Source organism: Bos javanicus, chromosome 22 (genome assembly GCF_032452875.1).
Source record: "Bos javanicus breed banteng chromosome 22, ARS-OSU_banteng_1.0, whole genome shotgun sequence".
NCBI lineage: Eukaryota > Metazoa > Chordata > Mammalia > Artiodactyla > Bovidae > Bos > Bos javanicus.
In genome coordinates this window covers 51,816,454-51,840,088 of record NC_083889.1, presented here as the reverse complement: position 1 = coordinate 51,840,088, position 23,635 = coordinate 51,816,454, and the positions used below count along the sequence as shown (strand labels likewise).

General features: G+C 42.3%; 1 protein-coding gene across 27 annotated transcripts in view; it reads right to left on the bottom strand.

Annotated features, from left to right (window-relative positions):
• MAP4 (microtubule associated protein 4) overlaps positions 1 to 22,507 on the bottom strand; it is a 153,086-nt gene extending 130,579 nt beyond the window's left edge. For 10 of the 27 annotated variants that reach the window (XM_061397626.1, XM_061397630.1, XM_061397632.1 and 7 more), the window contains exon 1: positions 22,381 to 22,493. The gene's annotated coding sequence lies outside the window, so the exon portion shown is untranslated. Of the gene's footprint in view, positions 1 to 22,380 lie in introns of all 27 variants that reach the window. The other 17 variants (XM_061397614.1, XM_061397615.1, XM_061397618.1 and 14 more) reach the window with 9 other exon arrangements.
• Positions 22,508 to 23,635: the final 1,128 nt, after the last annotated feature.

Here is a 23,635-nt window from a genome sequence, read left to right as displayed (position 1 = left end):
CATTTTAAAGCTATTAAATATAATCAAATGTAAGATCATATAGGAAAAGGTGTTCGTGTGCACTATGCAATAAAACACTGAAACTTGAAATGTAAATACAGAAAGTAAAAAACTTAACTGAAAGAAAAAAATGATGAATTGAAGGTATTTGAAGCTGTTTTATTATGAGCTGTCTGCTATTTAAGGAACTGTAAAAATAGACACATAGATTAAAACAGCTAAAATAAAAAGAGTGACTATACCAAATGCTAGTAAGGATGCAGAAAAACTGGATCTCTCCTACACTGCTGGTGGGAATGTAATGCTACAGCCAATCCAGAAAAATAGCTGGACAGTTTCTTCAAAAATCAAACACACCCTTCCCATACAAGTCAGCAATCAAACTCTTGGGTATTTATTCCAAAGAAAACATTATGTTCACTGAACAACCTATACACAAATGCTCATAGCAGCTTTATTCACAACAACAAAATATGAATCAACACAAATAACTTTCACCAGTATAAAGCTAAACACATGACACCTATATCATGTAATATTTGTTGTTTTTTAGTTACTAAGTCATGTCCGACTCTTTGAGACCCTGTGAACTGCAGCATGCCAGACTTCCCTGTCCTTCACTATCTGAGTTTGCTCAAACTCATGTCCACTGAGTTGGTGATGCCAGCCAACCATCTCATCCTCTGTCGCCCTCTTCTCCTGCCCCCATCTTTCCCAGCATCAGAGTCTTTTCCAATGAGTTGGCTCTTGACACCAGGAGGCCAAAGCTTCAGCATCAGTCCTTACAATGAATGAATATTCAGGGTTGATTTCCTTTAGGATTAATTGGTTTGATCTCCTTTCAGTCCAAGGGATTGAGTCTTCTCCAGCACAGCAATTTGAAAGCATCAATTCTTCAGCACTTAGCCTTCTTTATAGCCAACTCGCATATGTGCATGTGACTACTGGAAAAACCACAGCTTTGACTATATGGACCTTTGTCAGTAAAATGACGTCTCTGCTTTTGAATACTCTGTCTAGGTTTCTCATAGCTTTTCTTCCAAGGAGGAAGCGTCTTTTAATTTCATAGCTGCAGTCACCATCTGTAGTGATTTTGGAGCCCCCAAAAATAAAATTTCTGTCACTGTTTCCAATTTTTCCCTTTCTATCTGCCATGAATTGATGGGACCGGATACCATGATCTTAGCTTTTTGAATATTAAGTTTCACATCAACTTTGTCATTCTCCTCTTTCACCCTCAAGAGGCTCTTTAGTTCATCTTCACTTTCTGCCATTAAAGTGGTATCATCTGCATATCTGAGGTTGTTGATATTTCTCCCAGCAATCTTGATTCCAGCTTGTGCTTCTTCCAGCCTAGCGTTTCTCATGATGTACTCGGCATAGAAGTTAAATAAGCAGGGTGACAATATACAGCCTTGACATACTCCTTTTCCTATTTGGAACCAGTCTGTTGTTCCATGTCCAGTACTAACTATTGCTTCCTGACCTGCATACAGGTTTCTCAAGAGGCAGGTCAGGTGGTCTGGTATTCCCATCTCTTTCCGAATTTTCCACAGTTTATTGTGATCCACACAGTCAAAGGCTTTGGCATAGTCAATAAAGCAGAAATAGATGTTTTTCTGGAACTCTCTCACTTTTTCCATGATCCAGGTAATATTAATTAGCTATAAAAAAGGAACAAACTATTGATACAATGGGACATAAGGGCATTATGCTTAGTGAAAAAAAGCTAATCTCAACAGATCACATACTCTATGATTCTAATTTTATGTCATTCTCAAAATGACAAAACTATAAAGATAGAGAACAAATTAGTGGTTATCAAATGATTGAGACAGGTTGAAAGAAGAGGTTTACAAGAACTACACATACGTACACAAATGCAGGTTAAAAAAGTTAGGGTAAACTGAATAAGGTCTGTAATGCGATTAACAGTAATGTACCAATGTAAATTTCCTGGTTTTGATATTATACTACAGCTGTTTAAGACATCAGTCACTATTGGGAGTAGCTAGGTAATGGTACGCAAGACTACTATTTTAACTTCCTGTGAGTCCAAAATAATGTCAAATAAAAAGTTAAACAGTAAAATAAGGGCTCTTATGAATTCACTTTTTCATGGGTTCACTTTCAAGTTCCACTGAAAAGCATTACACAGTGGCAAAAAGTATGACCACCATTTACTATGTGGTGATCTCTTGATACCTCAATTTCCATGTCCATATAAAGAAGGTAATTATTAAAATCTTACTAAATTTCTCAAATGCAAACTTCCCTATCAAAAAGGCTCTCCAGAATTTTTTTTAATCCTTGTGTATACGGAAGAAATACTTTAGTAATAAAGTTCAAAAGCCTGTAAATCAAAATATTGAATATTGTGACTATGCAAAAATTTTTTAATCTTATTTTTAAAATAACATGTTAAAAGGCAAAAGTTTAACAAAGAGGAAAATATCTGTATTACAATAATAAAGGGCTAACTTTCCTTTTAACTTTTATAAGGTACTAATAGCTCTCACAATAAGAAAAATGCCAACGACCCAACAAAAAAACAAGCCCAGGATAAAAAACTGTTCATAGAAATTTAGATGATTAATAAACTCATGTGAGCCTATCTCATGTTACAAAAAATACAAATTACTCAGAAACCAATTTTCACTTGCCAGGAAGAAAGTTTCGGTTTTCTTTTAATACTCCTATACTGCTTTATTTTCTTACTATTATTTGCCTTAACTTATAAACATTTTGTATGATATTTATTTATTCATTTTTGGCTGTGCTGGGTCTTTGTTGCTGCATGGGCTCTTCTCCAGTTGTATCGAGCAGGGACTACTCTGCTCCAGCGTGCAGGCTTCTCACTGTGGTGGCTTCTCTTGTTGCACAGACTCCAGGGCACACAGGCTTCAGCAGTTATGGCACATATGCTCAGCACTTGAGCTCCTGAGCCCTAGAGCACAGGCTCAATGGTTGTGGGCCACAGGCGCTCAACATGTGGGATCGTCCTGGATCAGGGATTGAACACTTACCTCCCACATTGGCAGGTGGATTCTTTACCACTGTGTCACCAGGTAAATCCCACCATAAACTTTTTAAAAAAATTACTCAGCATGTGTCACATTCTAGAAAAATTTTGTTTCATTTAGAAAACTTCCCATTTGTGAAGACTTTAAAAGTGAGTTTAACTGAAAAATTTACTTCAGTTAATCACTGCATTTTCCCTACAAGAAAAAGTTGTTATAATACCCACAGATTACATGTCTGATTTTTCTCACTAATATTATACATTTAAGAGAAGGGATGATGACTTTTATCAAACATAATACAGGACAAAAAATGACAAACATGAAGAAAAAAATGAAGAGATAAGGGGAGAGATGACAAACAGATCTTGGATTCACATTTAGTCTCATTAAACAGCACCACTTCTGAAAAGCCTAAGATTTTAAAACACACACATACATTCTCTGCCAGTAAGTTATATTACAGTCAGTCTCCAATTTCATTTATAGGGCTACTGAGACATTTTAAATGAATTTCCATTAAAGTATTTTCTTTGAAACAAACTATAAGATCAGACTCCTTTACACTCTTTTATGCAATACTGATTTTGGTAGAGTAGAGGGATTAAAGAGAGTGAACACAATCTGCCACACAGACCTGGAGTAGACCAATGAGGTTGGTGTGGGACATTTGGGGTTTACTACCAGATAGTGATGAACATTCCAAACCACAAGCAGTAGAGACTGGCAAAGAGGAAACAGCTTGCTGAGCACTCGTCGATGATTAATTGCTTGTAAAAAGAATACGAAAACTGGTAACTTGGTATATATTTTCCTTTTTCTAAATTAAAAATTTTTTTCATAGCATTACTTATCACATTTGGAAAAGCAAAAGTAAAGCTATACTTTTGAAGTTTAAAAAATATTAAGCAATAACATTACAGCTTTATGTCTAATTAGTGACTCCATGTTAGGCTGAAAGAATAGCTTTCTAAACAATGACATATGCACCTTCATATTTAAGAAACAGAAATTAAAACAATTCCAAATACTATATACTTCTACATGTATGCTTATCTGTAAAGTGATTTTATCATTATTAGTTTCAGTTTGATATACAGTGCAACTATTCATGATACTAAGAAAAAGATAGAAAGTGAAAAAATGAAATACAATAATTTTTAATTAGATCTGCTACATGAATCTGGACATCAAATATTAAATTCCCAATCTATGAAATAATCTAAACTTCCCAATAAATCTGAACATCTGGAAGTATACTGCACAGCAATTAGAAAAAGTTGCACTATGGAAAAATATTAAAATCATTCTGGCTTATGTTTTGCAAACTCCAGCAGAAAACTAATGCTAGGGTTTACTGAAACAAACACTGCTGGTATCTCCTATTTCCTCCAAGAAAAAACAAAAAGCCATTATTATCTCTGATTTTCTCCTAAAAAGTATAATGATCCCTCTTATGACATAATGGAAACTATGAACTTCAATCAAAATAGCATTCATAAAGACATGTGGATACTTTTAAACTGTAAAACCTAAGTATCTACCCATACACCCAGAGTTTCTGAAACTAATAGCTAAATCTGGTTTACTTTAGACTCCTTTTTGTAAAAAAGCCATGTCTAAACACTGAGATTCATGGGAAACAGTACATCCTTTTAATGTATGGGGACTCCCTCTTAAGCACTTAACCTAGCAGAGTAACACATATGGATCACCTCCTGAATATACACATTACAATTTAACTGATACCACAAAAAAAATGTCATTATACACAAGCATTTAATGACAAGGAATGATACTTATAATAATTAAGTGGAAAGTCCTTGAACAGTATAAACAGTTCATACTTTATGTATGAAGAAAAATAAGTATGTATATCCCCAGAAAACAGCTAAAAGATTACATACCAAAGTGTTGTTATTCTTTCATTTTTTATGTTCTAAATTTTCTACATTAAATATACATTCTCATAAATAGAAAAATAAATATCATTTTTAAAACAATACAAAAACTTATGCTTCTTGGAAAATACAGATTTACTTTTTCCTCTTCCTCCCATTAGTTACAACTAAAAATCCTGGATATTATACATATATAAAACAAACATAAGACTTTGAAAGGTGGACAGAAGAAGGTAGAATGTCAAGGGACCTTGGGATCTAAGGAACAAAAAAGTGATGAGTTCCCTGGGTTTTCTTTTTGTCTAATATATCTCAATATTGGAAATGACGAGCCTGGCAATCCAGAAACACCTAAGAGTGCAGACAAGGAAAACTCCAACAAAACTCTGCTCACTTTAGCCCAAGGACCAGGAAAGAGGCAGCTAAGCAAGACAGAAAACTTTTAGACAATAACCATTTCACTCCAGCCAAACACCAGAGAAAACACAGTAGTCCCAACACTACCGTATGGCAAAGGTGGAACCCTCTCTAGGATGGAGTCAGGGACCAGGGAGTGGATCCAGAACTTCATCCCCGAAGTAGGTAAAGAAGGAACTGCAGTATCAGTGAAGACCGCTTGCAGAGCCAAGACTGCCACCACATTATATCAATATAAATGGCATTTCTCTAAAAACTAAACATGCAACTACCATATGACCCAGCAACTGTACTCTCGGGCAAACTGCCAAACTGTTTTCCAGAGGGGTTGTACCATTTACTGTTAACTGTTTCTATGTCAATATTCTTGTTATATGGTTTTGCAAAATACTACTAGGGCATCAAAAAAGCAAGAGAGTCCCAGAAAAACATCTATTTCTGCTTTATTGACTATGCCAAAGCCTTTGACTGTGTGGATCACAATAAACTGTGGAAAATTCGGAAAGAGATGGGAATACCAGACCACCTGACATGCCTCTTGAGAAACCTGTATGCAGGTCAGGAAGCAACAGTTAGAACTGGACATGGAACAACAGACTGGTTCCAAATAGGAAAAGGAGTATGTCAAGGCTGTATATTGTCACCCTGCTTATTTAACTTCTATGCAGAGTACATCATGAGAAATGCTGGGCTGGAAGAAGCACAAGCTGGAATCAAGATTGCTGGGAGAAATATCAATAACCTCAGATATGCAGATGACACCACCCTTATGGCAGAAAGTGAAGAGGAACTCAAAAGCCTCTTGATGAAAGTGAAAGAGGAGAGTGAAAAAGTTGGCTTAAAGCTCAACATTCAGAAAATGAAGATCACGGCATCTGGTCCCATCACTTCATGGCAAATAGATGGGGAAACAGTGGAAACAGTGTCAGACTTTATTTTGGGGGGCTCCAAAATCACTGCAGATGGTGACTGCAGCCATGAAATTAAAAGATGCTTTCTCCTTGGGAGGAAAGTTATGACCAACCAGTTATGACCAACCTAGATAGTATATTCAAAAGCAGAGACATTACTTTGCCAACAAAGGTCCATCTAGTCAAGACTATGGTTTTTCCAGTGGTCATATATGGATGTGAAAGTTGAACTGTGAAGAAAGCTGAGAGCCAAAGAATTGATGCTTTTGAACTGTGGTGTTGGAGAACTCTTGAGAGTCCCTTGGAATGCAAGGAGATCCAACCAGTCCATTCTAAAGGAGATCAGTCCTGGGTGTTCTTTGGAAGGACTGATGCTAAAGCTGAAACTCCAGTACTTTGGCCACCTCATGCGAAGAGTTGACTCATTGGAAAAGACTCTGATGCTGGGAGGGATTGGGGGCAGGAGAAGGGGACAACAGAGGATGAGATGGCTGGATGGCATCACCGACTCGATGGACGTGATTTTGAGTGAATTCCAGGAGTTGGTGATGGACAGGGAGGCCTGGTGTGCTGCAATTCATGGGGTCGCAAAGAGTCGGACACGACTGAGAGACTGAACTGACTGACTGACTAGGGCAGAGGATACAAAAGATCTCTCTGTATCGTTTTCTTACAACCTTACATGAATCGACAATATCTCCAAGTTACAGGTTTAATTAAAAAACAGAATTCAAAAACCATACACAAAACTGACAAACACACTAAATATTTGGACTTCTTAAGGCAGCACTTGAAGGTCAAAGTGTTAGTTACACAGTTGGGTTTGATTCTTTGCCTGCCAGGCTCCTCTGTCCATGGGATTTTCCAAGAAACAATACTGGAGTGGGTTGCCATTCCCTTTACCAGGGGACCTTCCCAACGCAGGGATCAAACCCAGGTCTTCCACACTGCAGGAAGATTCTTTACCATCTGAGTCACACAGTCTTATACCCAAAGAACCTAAACTGAACCTAGAACACATAAGAGACTCAAAAAGGCCAAGAGTTCCCTCTTGGCCTTGTGGTTAGAATTCTGGGCTTTCACCACCAGGTCAAGTCAGGTCAGGAGACAGATTCTGCAAGCTGCATGGCACAGTCAAAAAAAAAAAAAAAAAACCCTTACTGAATTACATTGAATAATATAATCAACATTTCAAAATGAAGACCCCTAAAAATCTAACAGTTCCATTTCACTGGTTTTAAACAAAACAATCTTACAACAGTAACAAGAAAAAAGCTGATTTCAAGAAAATAAAGTATCCTGGTATTTCCCCACAAAAAGAACAGTAACTGATATCACTTATATGTGGAATCTAAAATATGACACAAAGGAACTTATTTACAAAACAGAAACAGACTCTCATTGAAAACAAACTTACGGTTACCAAAGGGGAAGAGGGTGAGGAGGAATCAATTAGCAGTTTGAGATTAGCAGATACATACTACTACATATAAAACAGATAAACAGCAAAATTCTGCTGTACAGCACAGGGAACTATATTCAATATCCTGTCTAAACCATGATGGAAAATAACATGAAAAAGAATATATATGTATAACTAAATTACTTTGCTGTACACTGAAAGCAAACACATTATAAATCAGCTATAATAAAAAAGTTAAATATAAACCTCAACTGAAAAAAAAAGTTCTATGCATGAAATCTGAAATTACCATATAGGAGAGATTCTTTACAAACCAAGCAGCACGCATAAATACCATGTATCCAGTAATAGCGGCCTCCCCAGCGCAAACCTGAAGTGTGAGGGGCCCTTCCTCCATCGCTGAGGCCAGACCGCGCTCCATTAAGGCAGGGCAGGGGCAGCTCTGCAGCACCTCTCCTGCATGTGGCCACAACTAGTTCACCAGGCCTGCCCGCTGTGGGGACAGCAGGTCCCAGGCTACCTCATCAGTCACCAGCTGAGGAGTGAGGCCAGTCGCAGGCTGAACCAGCCACCTCAGTGATCCCACTAATGAGCATGTCAACTGCCTCGGCAAGGCCACCGAGGTTTCCACCATCTGCAAGCCTAGCTCCACTGAGGGCTAGACGTCCTGGTCACTTTCTGGTGTCCCATCTTTCTGCTCTGAGTAAAGCGGCATCAAGGCCAGTGCACACATTGATAGCTGCCGGAGCAGCCGTTAGTGAGCAACTGTCAACCAGCAACCGTTAGTGGTCCTGCTCAGCCATTGGTTGGTGCCACAATGAGCACCTCCCCCAAGCAAGCAACCGTTAGTGAGCAACTGTCAAACAGCGACGGTTAGTGGTTCTCCTCAGCCATTGGTTGGTGCCACAATGAGCACCTCCCCCAAGCAAGCAACCGTTAGTGAGCAACTGTCAACCAGCAACCGTTAGTGGTCCTGCTCAGCCATTGGTTGGTGCCACAATGAGCACCTCCCCCAAGCAAGCAACCGTTAGTGAGCAACTGTCAACCAGCAACCGTTAGTGGTCCTGCTCAGCCATTGGTTGGTGCCACAATGAGCACCTCCCCCAAGCAAGCAACCGTTAGTGAGCAACTGTCAACCAGCAACCGTTAGTGGTCCTGCTCAGCCATTGGTTGGTGCCACAATGAGCACCTCCCCCAAGCAAGCAACCGTTAGTGAGCAACTGTCAAACAGCGACGGTTAGTGGTTCTCCTCAGCCATTGGTCAGTGCCCAGTGGGCTCCTCCCCCAAGCAAGTAACCGTTAGTGAGCGACTATCAAACCAATAACCCTTAGTGGTTCTGCTCAGCCATTGGTCAGTGCCCAGACGACCCCTCCCCCTCCTGTATACAAAAGGAGTCCAAATTCAGACTGAGGGAAGATGGGCTTTTCAATATATAATTTTATTTACTGGCTGTGTTGGGTCTTTGTTGCTGTGCAGGCTTTTCTCTAGCTGAGGTGAGTGGGGGTTAATCTCCATTTGCAGTGCCCAGGCTTCTCCTTGTAGTGGCTTCTCTTGTTGCAGAGTGCGGGCTTTAGGGAGCAGGGGCTTCAGTAGTTGTGGCCACAGGCTTCGGTGCTCCAGGGCACATGGGGTCTTGCCGGATCGGGGATCAAACCCATGTCTCCTGCATTGGCCAGCAAATTCTTTACCACTGAGCAACCAGGGAAGCCCAGAAGATAGTTTTTGAGATGTTAGTCTGCCATCTTTTTGGTGTGCTAGCTTTCTGATTAAAGTTGTTATTTATTGTTCCAACTACTCATCTGTCAATCGATTTATTGGTCTGTTTTTAAGATTAACTGTCATAATTGGTGACCGTCTCTATTACGTATGAACACAGCCCTTTTTACCTGACAAAGCGTAGCATTAGTCTCTCAGTTGTGCTCCCACGGACTGTAGCCAACGAGGCTACTCTGTCCATGGGATTCTCCTGGCAAGAATACTGGGGATTGCCATTCCCTTCTCCAGAGGATCTTCCCAACCCAGGGATCAAACCCAGGTCTCCTGTACTGCAGGAAGATTCTTTACTATTTAAGCTACAGGGAAGACCCTTTGGGTGGGCTCCAGGAGTTGGTGTTGGACAGGGATGCCTGGCGTGCTGCAGCTCATGGGGTCGCAAAAGTTGGACACAACTGAGCGACTGAACTGAAGACCCTTTATCTGACAAAACTGTCATTCAATAACAAGAAAGTCTCTAATGTTACTAAAAAGATCCAAGCAATTCATTAATTAAAGGAAAAAAATGTATACAGGGACCTGTGTTGTCACTTCATTTAAAAACAATAGAATAGTCTTTTCTGACTAAATTCCCCTGCATGAACACCTGATCTGACAATCTAGGTGCAACATCAGCTGACTTTATGATTAGTGAAGGTGAAGGTGAAGTCGCTCAGTCATGGCTGACTCTGTGACCCCATGGACTGTAGCCTACCAGGCTCCTCCATCCATGGGGTTTTCCATGCAAGAATACTGGAGTGGGTTGCCATTTCTTTCTCCAGGAGATCTTCCCGACCCAGGGATTGACCCTGGGTCTCCTGATTGTAGGAAAACGCTTTACCGTCTGAGCCACCAGGGAAGTCCAGGCTCTATGATGGAATAGGGCCAAAAGTGCCAGGCTGCTACTGGGAGGAGCTACCCCACACCCGAGGTCAGGGGCAGCAGCCAAGAGGAGCAACCCCACATCCAAGGAGCGGTGGCTGCGTGGGCACAGGAGGGCCGAGAAGAGCTACTCCACGTTCAAGGTCAGGAGGGGCAGCCATGAGGAGATACCCTTCGTCCAAGGTAAGGAGCAGCAGCTGTACTTTGCTGGAGGTAGCCGTGAAGAGACACCCCACGTCCAAGGTAAGAGAAACCCAAGTAAGACCGTCGGTGTTGCGAGAGGGCATCAGAGGGCAGACACACTGAAACCATACTCACAGAAAACTAGTCAATCTAATCACACGGACCACAGCCTTGTCTAACTCAATGAAACTAAGCCATGCCCATGGGGCAACCCAAGAAGGGCGGGTCATGGTGGAGAGGTCTGACAAAATGTGGTCCACTGGAGAAGGGAATGGCAAACCACTTCAGTATTCTTGCCGTGAGAACCCCATGAACAGTATGAAAAAGCAAAATGATAGGATACTGAGAGAGGAACTCCCCAGGTCAGTAGGTGCCCAATATGCTACTGGAGATCAGTGGAGAAATAACTCCAGAAAGAATGAAGGGATGGAGCCAAAGCAAAAACAATACCCAGTTGGTGATGTGACTGGTGATGGAAGTAAAGTCTGATGCTGTAAAGAGCAATATTGCACAGGAACCTGGAATGTCAGGTCCATGAATCAAGGCAAATTGAAAGTGGTCAACAGGAGATGGCAAGAGTGAACGTCGACATTCTAGGAATCAGCGAACTAAAATGGACTGGAATGGGTGAATTTAACTCAGATGACCATTATATCTACTACTGTGGGCAGGAATCCCTTAGAAAAAATGAGTAGCCATCATGATCAACAAGAGTCCGAAATGCAGTACTTGGATGCAATCTCAAAAACGACAGAATGATCTCTGTTCATTTCCAAGGCAAACCATTCAATATCACGGTAATCCAAGTCTATGCCCCAACCAGTAAACACTGAAGAGGCTGAACGGTTCTATGAAGACCTACAAGACCTTTTAGAACTAACACCCAAAAAAGATGTCCTTTTCATTATAGGGGACTGGAATGCAAAAGTAGAAAGTCAAGAAACACCTGGGGTAACAGGCAAATTAGGCCTTGGCATACGGAATGAACCAGAACAAAGGCTAATAGAGTTTTGCCAAGAGAACGCAATGTATCCTGTACAATGTCACAAACCTCCGTCCATAGTTCATCAGGTACTCTATCAGATTTAGTCCCTTAAATCTATTTCTCACTTCCACTGTATAATCATAAGGGATTTGATTTAGGTCATACCTGAATGTACTAGTGGTCATAGCAAACACCCTCTTCCAACAACACAAGAGAAGACTCTACACATGGACATCACCAGATGGCCAACACCGAAATCAGACTGATTATATTCTTTGCAGCCAAAGATGGAGAAGCTCTATACAGTCAGCAAAAACAAGACCAGGAGCTGACTGTGGCTCAGACCATGAACTCCTTATTGCCAAATTCAGACTTAAATTGAAGAAAGTAGGGAAAACCACTAGACCATTCAGGTATGACCTAAATCAAATGCCTTATGATTATACAGTGGAAGTGAGAAATAGATTTAAGGGCCTAGATCTGATAGTGCCTGATGAACTATGGACAGAGGTTTGTGACATTGAACAGGGTACAGGGATCAAGACCATCTTCAAGAAAAAGAAATGCAAAAAAGCAAAATGGCTGTCTGAGGAGGCCTTACAAATAGATGAGAAAAGAAGAGACGCTAAAGGCAAAGGAGAAAAGGAAAGATATACCCATATGAATGCAGAGTTCCAAAGAATAGCAAGGAGAGATAAGAAAGCCTTCCTTGGTGATCAGTGCAAAGAAACAGAGGAAAACAATAGAATGGAAAGACTAGAGATCTCTTCAAGAAAATTAGAGATACCAAGGGAACACTTCATGCAAAGAGGGGCTCAATAAAGGACAGAAATGGTATGGACCTAACAGAAGCAGAACATATTAACAAGAGGTGGCAAGAATACACAGAAGAACTGTACTAAAAAGATCTTCACGACCCAGATAATCATGATGGTGTGGTCACTCACCTAGAGCCAGACGTCCTGGAATGTGAAGTCAAGTGGGCCTTAAAAAGCATCACTACGAACAAAGCTAGTGGAGGTGATGGAATTCCAGTTGAACTATTTCAAATTCTAAAAGATGATGCTGTGAAAGTGCTGCACTCAATATGCCAGCAAATTTGGAAAACTCAGCAGTGGCCACAGGACTGGAAAAGGTCAGTTTTCATTCCAATCCCAAAGAAAGGCAATGCCAAAGAATGCTCAAACTACTGCACAATTGCACTCATCTCACACGCTAGTAAAGTAATGCTCAAAATTCTCCAAGCCAGGCTTCAGCAATATGTGCACCGTGAACTTCCAGATGTTCAGGCTGGTTTTAGAAAAGGCAGAGGAACCAGAGATCAAATTGCCAACATCTACTGGATCATCAAAAAAGTAAGAGAGTTCCAGAAAAGCATCAATTTCTGCTTTATTGACTATACCAAAGCCTTTGACTGTGTGGACCACAACAAACTGTGGGAAATTCGGAAAGAGATAGAAATACCAGACCACCTGACCTGCCTCTTGAGAAATCTGTATGCAGGTCAGGAAGCAACAGTTAGAACAGGACATGGAACAACAGACTGATTCCAAATAGGAAAAGGAGTACATCCAGGCTGTATATTGTCACCATGCTTACTTAACTTATACGCAGAGTACCTCATGAGAAACGCTGGACTGGATGAAGCACAAGCTGGAATCAAGATTGCCGGGAAAAATATCAATAACGTCAGATATGCAGATGACACCACCCTTATGGCAGAAAGTGAAGAGGAACTAAAAAGCCTCTTGATGAAAGTGAAAAAGGAGAGTGAAAAAGTTGGCTTAAAGCCCAACATTCAGAAAACGAAGATCATGGCATCCGGTCCCACCACTTCATGGGAAATAGATAGGGCAACAGTGGAAACAGTGGCTGACTTTACTTTTTTGGGTTCCAAAACCACTGCAGATGGTGACTGCAGCCATGAAATTAAAAGACGCTTACTCCTTGGAAGGAAAGTTATGACCAACCTAGATAGCATATTCAAAAGCAGTGACATTACTTTGCCAACAAACTTCCATCTAGTCAAGGTTATGGTTTTTCCAGTAGTGTATGGATGTGAGCGTTGGACTATAAAGAAAGCTGAGCACTGAGGAATTGATGCTTTTGAACCACGGTGCTGAAGAAGACTCTTGAGAGTTCCTTGGACTGCAAGGAGATCCAACCAATCAATCCTAAAGGAGATCAGTCCTGAGTGTTCATTGGAAGGACTGATGTAGAAGCTGAAACTCCAATACTTTGGCCACCTGATGCGAAGAGCTGTCTCATTTGTAAAGACCCTGATGCTGGGAAAGATTGAAGGTGGGAGGAGAAAGGGACGACAGAGGATAAGATGGTTGGATAGCATCACTGACTCAGTGGATGAGTTTGGGTAAACTCCGGGAGTTGGTGATGGACAGGGAGGCCTGGTGTGCGGCAGTCCATAGGGTTGCAAAGAGTTGGACGTGACTGAGCAACTGAACTGAACTGAACTGAACACATATATATGGAATCTAGAAAGAAGGTAAAAATTTGCAGGGCAATTTCTTAAAAGGTTAAATATACACCTACCTTCCAAACCAGCCAATCCACTTTCATTGTTACCCGCTCAAAAAATAAAAGCATGTATCTACACACAAACACACCACACACACCCAAAATCACCCCCAGCACTTATCACAGTGCTATGTGCAAAGAAGATTTCGAAGGGTCTGTGCTATTAAACTGAACATAGTAAAAAGAATGCTAGAAATTAAAGTTCAGGTCCTGACTCAGCTTTGTGGTATGTGACCTCGAAGACAGTTATTCCGGGCCTCACAGTAGTTTCATGAGTCTATGAATTTCATCGTTTCACAGCCAATTTACCATATATATGGTAAAATGAAGCTTTTATAGGCAATGCAATTCCCACTGAAAACACCAAAACGCCACCAATTCCACATCCACCAAGATTATAGTTTTCCTTGGACCACTAGCATTTTAAAGGGAGCTTTCCCCATTCACGTCTCTCTCAATTCTCACAACAACCCTGTGAGATGGGTATGATCAGCACCCTGATTCTGTAAATAAAAAGGTTCACTGAGTTGCCCCAGACTTCAGAACTCTTTTGTGATAGAGTTGGGACCTAAACTCTTGTCTTTTGACACCTGGCTCAGTGCTAATACTGCCATACTATAACACATATATCTGACAAAGGATTTGTATCTAGAATATATAAAGAACTCTTAAAGTTCATGGATTAAAAACAAATAACCTAATTTAAAATAGATGAAGGATTTGAATACACATTTCTCCAATATGTTCTACCTATAAGAAAACAATAGAGAGCTGTCTAGAATCTTCCTGTGTATTTCTATTCCTAAAAGAGAAACTGGGTTCTAATCTAAATATCTGAGAACTTCAGACAGTTTAACAACAGCAAAAAAAAAAAAAAAAGATATCATAGAATTTCAGAAAGTTTAACAACAGCAAAATGATATCTAAGAATTTCAGACAGTTTAATAACAACAACTTTAATGAAGCAAACGTTTTCATAAGGGTCTCTCTACTCACCACCTATCCCCAATCTCCCCTAAATTTTTCCGTTTTTTTTCCTTTTTAAGAATATAGTATGCTGCTAAGTCGCTTCAGTAGTGTCTGACTCTGTGTGACCCCCATAGATGGCAGGCAGCCCACCAGGCTCCTCCATCCCTGGGATTCTCCAGGCAAGAATACTGGAGCGGGTTGCCATTTCCTCCTCCAGTGCATGAAAGTGAAAAGTGAAAGTGAAGTCGCTCAGTCGTGTCCGACTCTTCGAGACCCCATGGACTGCAGCCCACCAGGCTCCTCTGACCATAGGATTTTCCAGGCAAGAGTACTGGAGTGGGGTGCCACTGCCTTCTCCGAATAATCTTCTGTAAAAGCTTTTTAAGTTTTTTCATGACAGTCTCAACATATGTGGGGTGGGGGTGGGGTGAAGGATGAGAGAGAGGCTGTAACTGTTTTATATGTGAGTCATTTATAAGTCAGAATCTATACTTTGTCATAATAAAAAAACCTTATAAACTAACTACAATCAGTAATCAGTAACTACTGTTTGAAGGAAACTAGCTGTGCCTTTAGAGTAGTAAGATGTAAAATATTTTAATTACAATTTTGCACACAAACTATAGCAGAAAATAAGAAATAAGATCTCTTTTGGAAATACTTTAATACTTAAGTAATAAAGTCAGAAGTAAAGAGAAAATAAACATTAAGTTTTGTTTCTAATTACATACTACTAGAGCTTCCCTTGTGGTTCAGTTGGTAAAGAATCTACCTGCAATGAGGGAGACCTGGGTTCGATCCCTGGGTTGGGAAAATCCCCTGGAGAAGGGAGCAGCTACCCACTCCAGTATTCTGGCCTGGAGAATTCCATGGACTGTATAGTCCATGGGGTCACAAAGAGTCATACACGACTGAGTGACTTTCACGTCACTTGAGGATCTGATCTTGAAATTCTCTAGCTGAATAGTAATCTATTCAAATAAAAATAAAGAAAGAACATATCAAAGTTATAGACATAGAAAGGATAAATAAAGCAAAGAGAATGGAATTAGGATTCAAAAGGTCCCCTTTGGAACAATGGAGAGAAGTCAGGAATTACAGAAAGGATATGAGTGTACTGGTGGGTCAGATGGTAAAGTGTCTGCCTACAATGTGGGAGACCCAGGTTTGATCCCTGGGTTGGGAAGATCCTCTGGAGAAGGAAATGGCAACCCACTCCAGTACTCTTGCCTGGAAAATCCCATGGACAGAGGAATGTGGTAGGCTACAGTCCATGAGGTCGCAAACACAACTGAGCAACTTCACTTATAGGAGTGTAAAGAAGCCCTATACATAGTTTCAAGAAACCAACCAAGGACAAAGACTGGTTAACAGCAGCTCTAGAGAAAAAAAGACCTAGAGATGCGCTTACTACCAGACAAGTATAAACTAACACTGAAAAAAAGTGGATATTGGAAGAAAAAAGAACCTAATTTATTCTGCAGCAGCACTGATGGATACTAAGCTCCCTAAGGGCAGGGATCATTTTTAATTTCTTAACCACTTTACCTCCAAGGCCTAATACAGTATTATCTGTGTGTGTTGTTAGTGGCTTAGTTGTGTCGGGACTCTCTTCAACCCCAAGTACTCTAGCGCACAAGGCTCCTCTGTCCGTAGAATTCTCCAGGGAAGAATAGGGAATGAATTGCCATTCCCTTCTCCAGGGGATCTTCCCCACCCAGGGATAGAAACTGGGTCTCCCAAAATTGAACCATCTGACCCACCAGAGAAGCTCTTGAGGACAGAGCATATGTGACAAACTGCAGCATGTGCACAGGCTAATGCCCAACATGGTAAGAAGTTTAGACAGCACATTTCAGAAGGCGTGGCTGGAAGGAAGAAACTGTTTAGTCTGGAAAAGAAAAAATTTAAGTAGGACAAAATAACTGTCACTGAGTAGTTGTAAAGTGGACACTGGATCTACAGGGGATAATTGTAGAGAGCAAAAGTAGAACCAGTAAATAAAAACTACAGGGAGGCACCTCTGAGATCAGTATCAAGGAAGTCTTCGTAAAATGACAAATTTGCAAACCTGGAATTGATAGCCACCAGCTGTGAAATCCGTATCTAGGGGAGTACTTCTGAAAAGAAAGGGCTGGAGGATTCACTTGTACTGTGTGGAAAGCTGCATTAGATTATCTCTAAGATCTCTTCCAAGTCTATGATTCTGCAAATAGAAAGAAGTCCAGTAAAGTAACTGTTGTTGCTCTCAACGCTCCCAAAGTTTAAAATTTTAAAAATAAAAATAAAACCCAGGAACTTTGTTAATTAAAGGAACAATCCCACCAAGAAGGGACAAAGGTAGTCAAGATACTTGCTATGAAGAGATTGCTTTGCTTGGGATTAAGCTTATCATTGGGAGTGAGAATGGGTCACCAACTTCAGCTAAAGTCGCTCATTCCCTGTTTGGCCAGGGGCCAATCTCTCCAGTGAAACTGAAAAAAAGTAATTTAAAATACCAATATTATAGGAATATAATTTAAATTGGTTAACTGCAAGATACTTTGGAATTTACCTTAGGTGATAATTAAAACTGTACTTTCCACCTGAAACTAACACAATATTGTAAATCAACTATATTTCAGTTAAAAGTTAAATTAAAAAAAAAAGAAATACTAAAAGAAAACCCTGTACTTTCCTACTTTACACATATATTAGGGTTGAACTAGTAAGTAAATCTATTATAAATAATAAGAACTAAGTATCTCACTGTCAGATAAAGAAATTACAAATAAGCAAGGAGGGGAATGCTACAATGAACTCTGTGATGCTGGATTAGAGTCAGAGAGACCAGCATGAATCCATGTTTATATTTATACACAGATAGATACAGAAACAGGTATGTGTAGGGAATTCCCTGGTGGTCCAGTGCTTAGGACTCTGTCCTTTCACTGTTGAAGGCACAGGTTCAACCTCTGGTCAGGGAACTAATACTCCATGAGGGGTGGCTAAAAAAAAAAATCAGATGTGTATACCTGGGTCAGTATACATAAATATATTTCCTAACTCTGTTCCCTAAGAGTGTCAAGAAGCAGTAATATCCCAGTAGCAATGAGTAAATGAACACCCAGTTCATTTAGAAACCAGATCTTGGTTTCTAAATATTTTTCTCCAATAAAAGAAACCAGGAGAAATGGTTGATTCTAGGACTGAGGCAGAGAAAATACAAGATCAGACTGGGGCATCTGTGATATCAGAAAGTAAAAATGTGCTCAAAAAAAAGGTGGGGGGACAGGGTAGGAGGGGGACACATCAAAGGAACATAGGTGCCAAATGGTCAGAGCTAGAAGGATGTACACAATGAAATACAACCCAAAGGGAGAAAAATATTCATGAATCCACACTAAATGATTAAGTTAAGTAAATGGGAGGAAAAGCACAAATCTTTCTTACAGAAGAATTCCAAACAATCAATGTAGGAGGAATAAGAGAAATAGAAAATCACCAGTAGAACAGCACAGTAATTGCTGCTGTGGGCAAGTTTCACTGACATTAGAGGATGAAACTTTAAGAAAAAAATCAGATTGTTGTATAGCCTCCCAGAGATATTTACTAATTACTGTGGGTGGTTTTAACATATGCTCACAAATTCTTTGATACTCAGGAGGTGGAGCTTAAATTCCCTTGCCCTGGAGTGTGGGCTTGACTCGGTGACTCATTTCGAGCTTCTAACAAATGAAGTAAGGAAACGGAAGAAGAGTCACTTTATAAAAAACCAGGCAGCCAAGTTACTAAAATCAAGTTACTAAAGTTAATATCAGCAATAAGCCATGTTGATATCGGATATCATCTGATACAAAATGTGTGACAGGAAGGGCATACTATCTCTCTGATATTCTTCCCTAAAATGCTTAATCTCAGACTAATCAAGAGAAAACAAAACAAAATAAGAAAAAAAAAGAACAGAAAACTCAAATTCAGGAACATTCTACAAATGATCACTACTCTTCAAAAGTGTCAAGTGTCAAAGGCAAGGAGAAACCAAGAAACTGAAGGCAGTGGGTACAATATATATTTGCTTGATCCCCTTTCTTGACTCTAACTGTCCTCAACACACTCACTTCAAGCAATAAGGCTGTCACAGTAAGTTGGTTCTAGGGGGCTCCCCAGGTGGCACAGAGGTAAAGAAACTGCCTGCCAACGCAGAAGCTTTGTGATAGACCATGAAGTCGGAAAAAGCTAGGCAAGACTGACAGACTGACACACATACACACAAGCTGGTTCTAAGAATGCCATTTAGAAGGACAAAGAAATCAGAGATAGCTATTCAGTTTCCTTTGCAAATTGAGCAAATCATATGAACTATATCAAGACAACTTCAAAATGTTCCTTTCAGATGTCCTTGCTTTTTAAGGAAAAATAAAACCTACATATCAACAAGTGATGATTAATACTTTAAAATAAACAGGAAAAGGAGAACAGTGATGCCAAAACTTTGAAGTGTCAACAGCAAAAGTTTACACAGCCAAAGGATGGATCACCAAATTCAGAGACACGATCAGGGCAGAAAAGAACAAGACCCTAAAATCAATAGGAACCACATCTCTAAAACTAAGCCACCTATCTTGATGTAGGTGGGTGGTTCAAGCCACACAAAGGAAAGCTCATCCCCACCCACCCCCACTCTACACCCAAAATTAAAACTGCAACCATCTTCCCTGTTCTCAAGCCACTCTGATAACGTTTGACAAACTTGTCACCCTCTCCCTTGAAAGCCAGTTAGTACCCTCTAAAAAAGCCAGTTTATACCCTCTAAAAAAATAAAGTCAAGCCACGTAAACCTAAGAAAATCCAGGTATTTCCCTCACTGTTATCAAACAATGGAAAATGACTTTTTAAATATGTAATATAAACTTATTTATAAATTTGGGGATTTTAACTCAAGTAAATATATGCTGGGATGACAAATATATGCAGAGACGACTTAAAAAACTGAAGAGGCTTCCTTGGTGGCTCAGTGGTAAAGAATCCACCTGTCAATGCAGGACACACAGGTTAGATCCTTGATCCCTGATCCAGGAATATCCCACATGCCAGAGCAACTAAGCCTGTGTACCACATCTATTTAAGCCTGTGCTCTAGAGCCTGGGTACCACAGGCTGAAACCCCCAGTACCTAGAGACCCTGTTAGGCACCAAGAGAAGCCAACTCATTGAGAAGTTTGTGCACTGCAATTACGGAGTAGCCCCCTCTTGCCACCAGAAAAAGTCCCTGCCCAACAATAAGTAAATAAAAGTACCTATTAAAAAAAAAAAAAAAAACTGAGGTAGTGAGGAAATGTGTTAGAATCGCCCCAGCACTGTCCAACGTAAATATGTGAGTTAGCACAATGCAGAAAGAAGGCTGACCCACTAGGCTTCTGTAACTTGATTAAAACATTCCCTAAGAACATCTAGTGCTCTTAGTTTCAATTCTATAATCAACTGCACTCTTATTACTGATTTGCCTGCCCAGAAACAAAGGAGGTGTCCTGGGCCTGTAGGTAATTAATGCCAGTTGTTCATATGGCACTTAAAACTCTGGACATAAATAAATTGATACCTGGCTTATCATTCTCCAGTGAGATTACTTTGCACGAATAAATTCTCAAGTGCTTGAATCACCCCTGTGTGAACCCACAGTTTCTGAACTACTGTGTGGGAGTCAGAAGGACCCTGGTGTGGATGCCACTTAATCTGTGTGACTCTGATTTCCATCAGTCTCAATTTCCTCACCTAGAAATAAACACCAACTAGTGCCTGGCAGACAGCAAGTACTCAAGAAGTGATAGCTTTATTCTACGGAAGCCATATTTGAGAGCAAGGGTATAACTGAGGTAAAAACATTTCATTTAAAAAGCAGCAGTATGGACCGTCAAACCACAACAGTTTAAAAGACACCCCCAGAAGAGAGATGTCCTGTACAAGAGAGTTGAAAAAAGCAAAGGTAAAACGTTGCAAGTAAAGAACCCCCGGCACTGTACAGAGGGAGTCTCTCGCTTAGCAACTCTAGTGTTGTCGACCAAACACCCAACCCGTAATAGTTAGAGCATGACAACTGTTCACTCTAAATCCATGTGCTCAGCTTGGATTCAGGACTGATTTACAAAAATAGCTGCTGCTGCCGCTCTTTGAATCTCTTTGAGCTGATGACTGGGCAGTGTTACCCTATAGGCCTAGAGCAGCTGTATTCCCTCACCACACCCATTTCTCTGTCTGCCCAGCCCAGCGAACGGCACCACCTCACCCTCCCCCAGCCCCCATCTCTGCAGCATACTATTCTCCCTCTTCCTGGGCTGAGTGAGCAAATTACAAGCACAAATATCCCCTGATGCAATGCCACAACCATCCCTGGGAAAGAGCAGAGGCAGTTGCCAAAGTGCAGCAGCAGGGAAATGGGCGGGACACACACAGAGCAAGAAACACAGCAATCCTAGGGAACCAGGGAAAAGGAATCGAGAGGCCCTGGGGAGCAATACTGTAACTGGACCGAGGAGGCAGGGGAGAAGAGGGGGTTCCCGGGAGAAAGCTGGGTAACACTATCCTGAGAAGCACGTTTCACTCTGGGTCTGGGTCCTAAAACACAAAGCTAAACGTAATCCTGTCTCCTCCCCAAAGCACCAAATGTATTCACTTTACCCATTCCAGGATGAAAGCAAAAACCCTAACACTTCCCCCCCACAAGGAGTAATTTCTCCAAAGAACAGCTCAAGCAACACACTAATGGACAACCTGGCCCATGTGCTAAATCACAATCTCCGTTCTGGGTAACAATTCTAACTCCCCTCCAGGTCCTATCCTCGCATCCGCAGGCTTTACAGCGACCCATGCGCACTCCCGCAGCCAGACACATGCTTACTCCCCAAACAGTGTTCTAGGGCAGCGCGCGCCGGGAGAGCCCAGCCTGGGGCCACGTACTCTCGAATACCCCCTACCTCCTCCCGTAACTCCCTGACCCAGCACCCTCTCTGAGGCTCACCTCCGCCCCACTTCAACGGACCCTCAAAAGCTTCACAGCACGACCTTTGAGTTCTCCAGTGTCTCCGAGCCCCACCCAGGGCCCCAGGCTGCAGCCGACCCTCGCTCACCCGGCTCAGCCCCAATCCCGCGCCTGAAAAGTGCGGCTCAGCCCCGTCGCTCCAGACTCCGAGAGGTCCGCCCCGCCCGGCGGGCCCCCTTATCGTGCCTCCAAGACTTGGAAGATCGCGCCCGCAGGCCCCCCTCGCCCGACCGCCCCCGCGTCCCGCAGGCCTGCGGCCACCGCCCTTCTCCGCTTCGGGCGGGCCTGGTGGGGTCCCGGGAGACCACGGGGGAGGCTCGGGCAGTCCCGGGTACAGTGAGGAAGCCGCCCCTCCGATCGGGCCCCGCCTGCCGCTGCACCTACCCGCCGCCGCCGCTGCCGCGCCGGAGCCGGAGCCGGAGGGAGCCGGGAGAGGGCCGGGAGGAGCCGGGAGCTAGCAAGCGAGCCCGAGGGGCGGGACGCAGGGAGGCGGCCGCTTCCTCGTCGCCCTCTTGAGGGCCGGCGAGAGGGAGGGGCGCCGCTGCCACCTATCCCGCGGGCGCGGCGGCTTTGGCCAATAAGCGGGGCGAGGGGGCGGGCGGAGGGCCGCGGCGGACCAATAGGGGCCGGCCCCGCCGCCTCGTCCTAGGCGGGGTAGCGGCCAAGCGGAGGAGGGCAGTGGCGGGCGAGATACGTGAGGGGGCTTCAGACGCCTGTCTCCCGCCCGCCCGCTGCTGCTGCTGCTGCCTGGGCAGCAGGAGGACCGACCGACCTCCCCCGCTGCTGTGTGTGCTGGTCGTCCCTTCCTTTTAGAATCTGAGTGCTGGGAAAGGGGACGATGCGAGAGGCCCGGCACACGCGGCCGGGCCCGGGTCTCCCCGCCGGCAGGGCCTGTGGGTTCTATGACGTAACCTGGGAGGGGCGCGGGGCGGGGCCGGGGCGCTGGCCAGCTGGTCGCGGTAAAGAACTGTAGCGGGATGAGGACGCGACTGTGGGGGGCCTCTCATGGGCTGCTCTGCCACCAGTCCCAAGTGACGTGGCTGGTCTAAGCTGAGATGTGCTATAAAGTATAGAATACACACCGAAATTTCGAGGCTTAGCTTATTCTTAAGTTTAAATTGATCACAATGTGGGTCGTTAGAAAATTGATTGCAGTTTGGGATATCTTTGGTCAAATAAAATGTTTAAAATAATCTTACTTATTTTATACTACTTTTAAAATGCGGCTACTAGAAAAAAATTAGAATTACTGTTTGGTTCACATTGTATTTCTGTTGGGTAATGCTGGTTCAGAACTTAAAAAGTGATAGCTGACACCCTATTGAATGCTCACTATGCTCCAGGCACTCGACACCTAATAACTCATTTAATCATCACGACAATTCTGTACGGTTGGTATTTCATGTTCTCATTCTCATTTTACAGATGAGAAAACAAACACAGAACTAACCTAATGTCAGCAAGCCAGTAACTGACAGAGTGGGGTTTAACTCTGTCAACCAGGCACTAGGGGCCATATACTCAACCTCTAGAGCAGGCTGGTTACCAGAAAGAACAGTGACTTGGTTGAAAGCCAGAGGTCCAGCCCTGATACTTTCTAGATGTGTAACAGTAAAGCAGTTAAGCTTCAGTTGCCTTA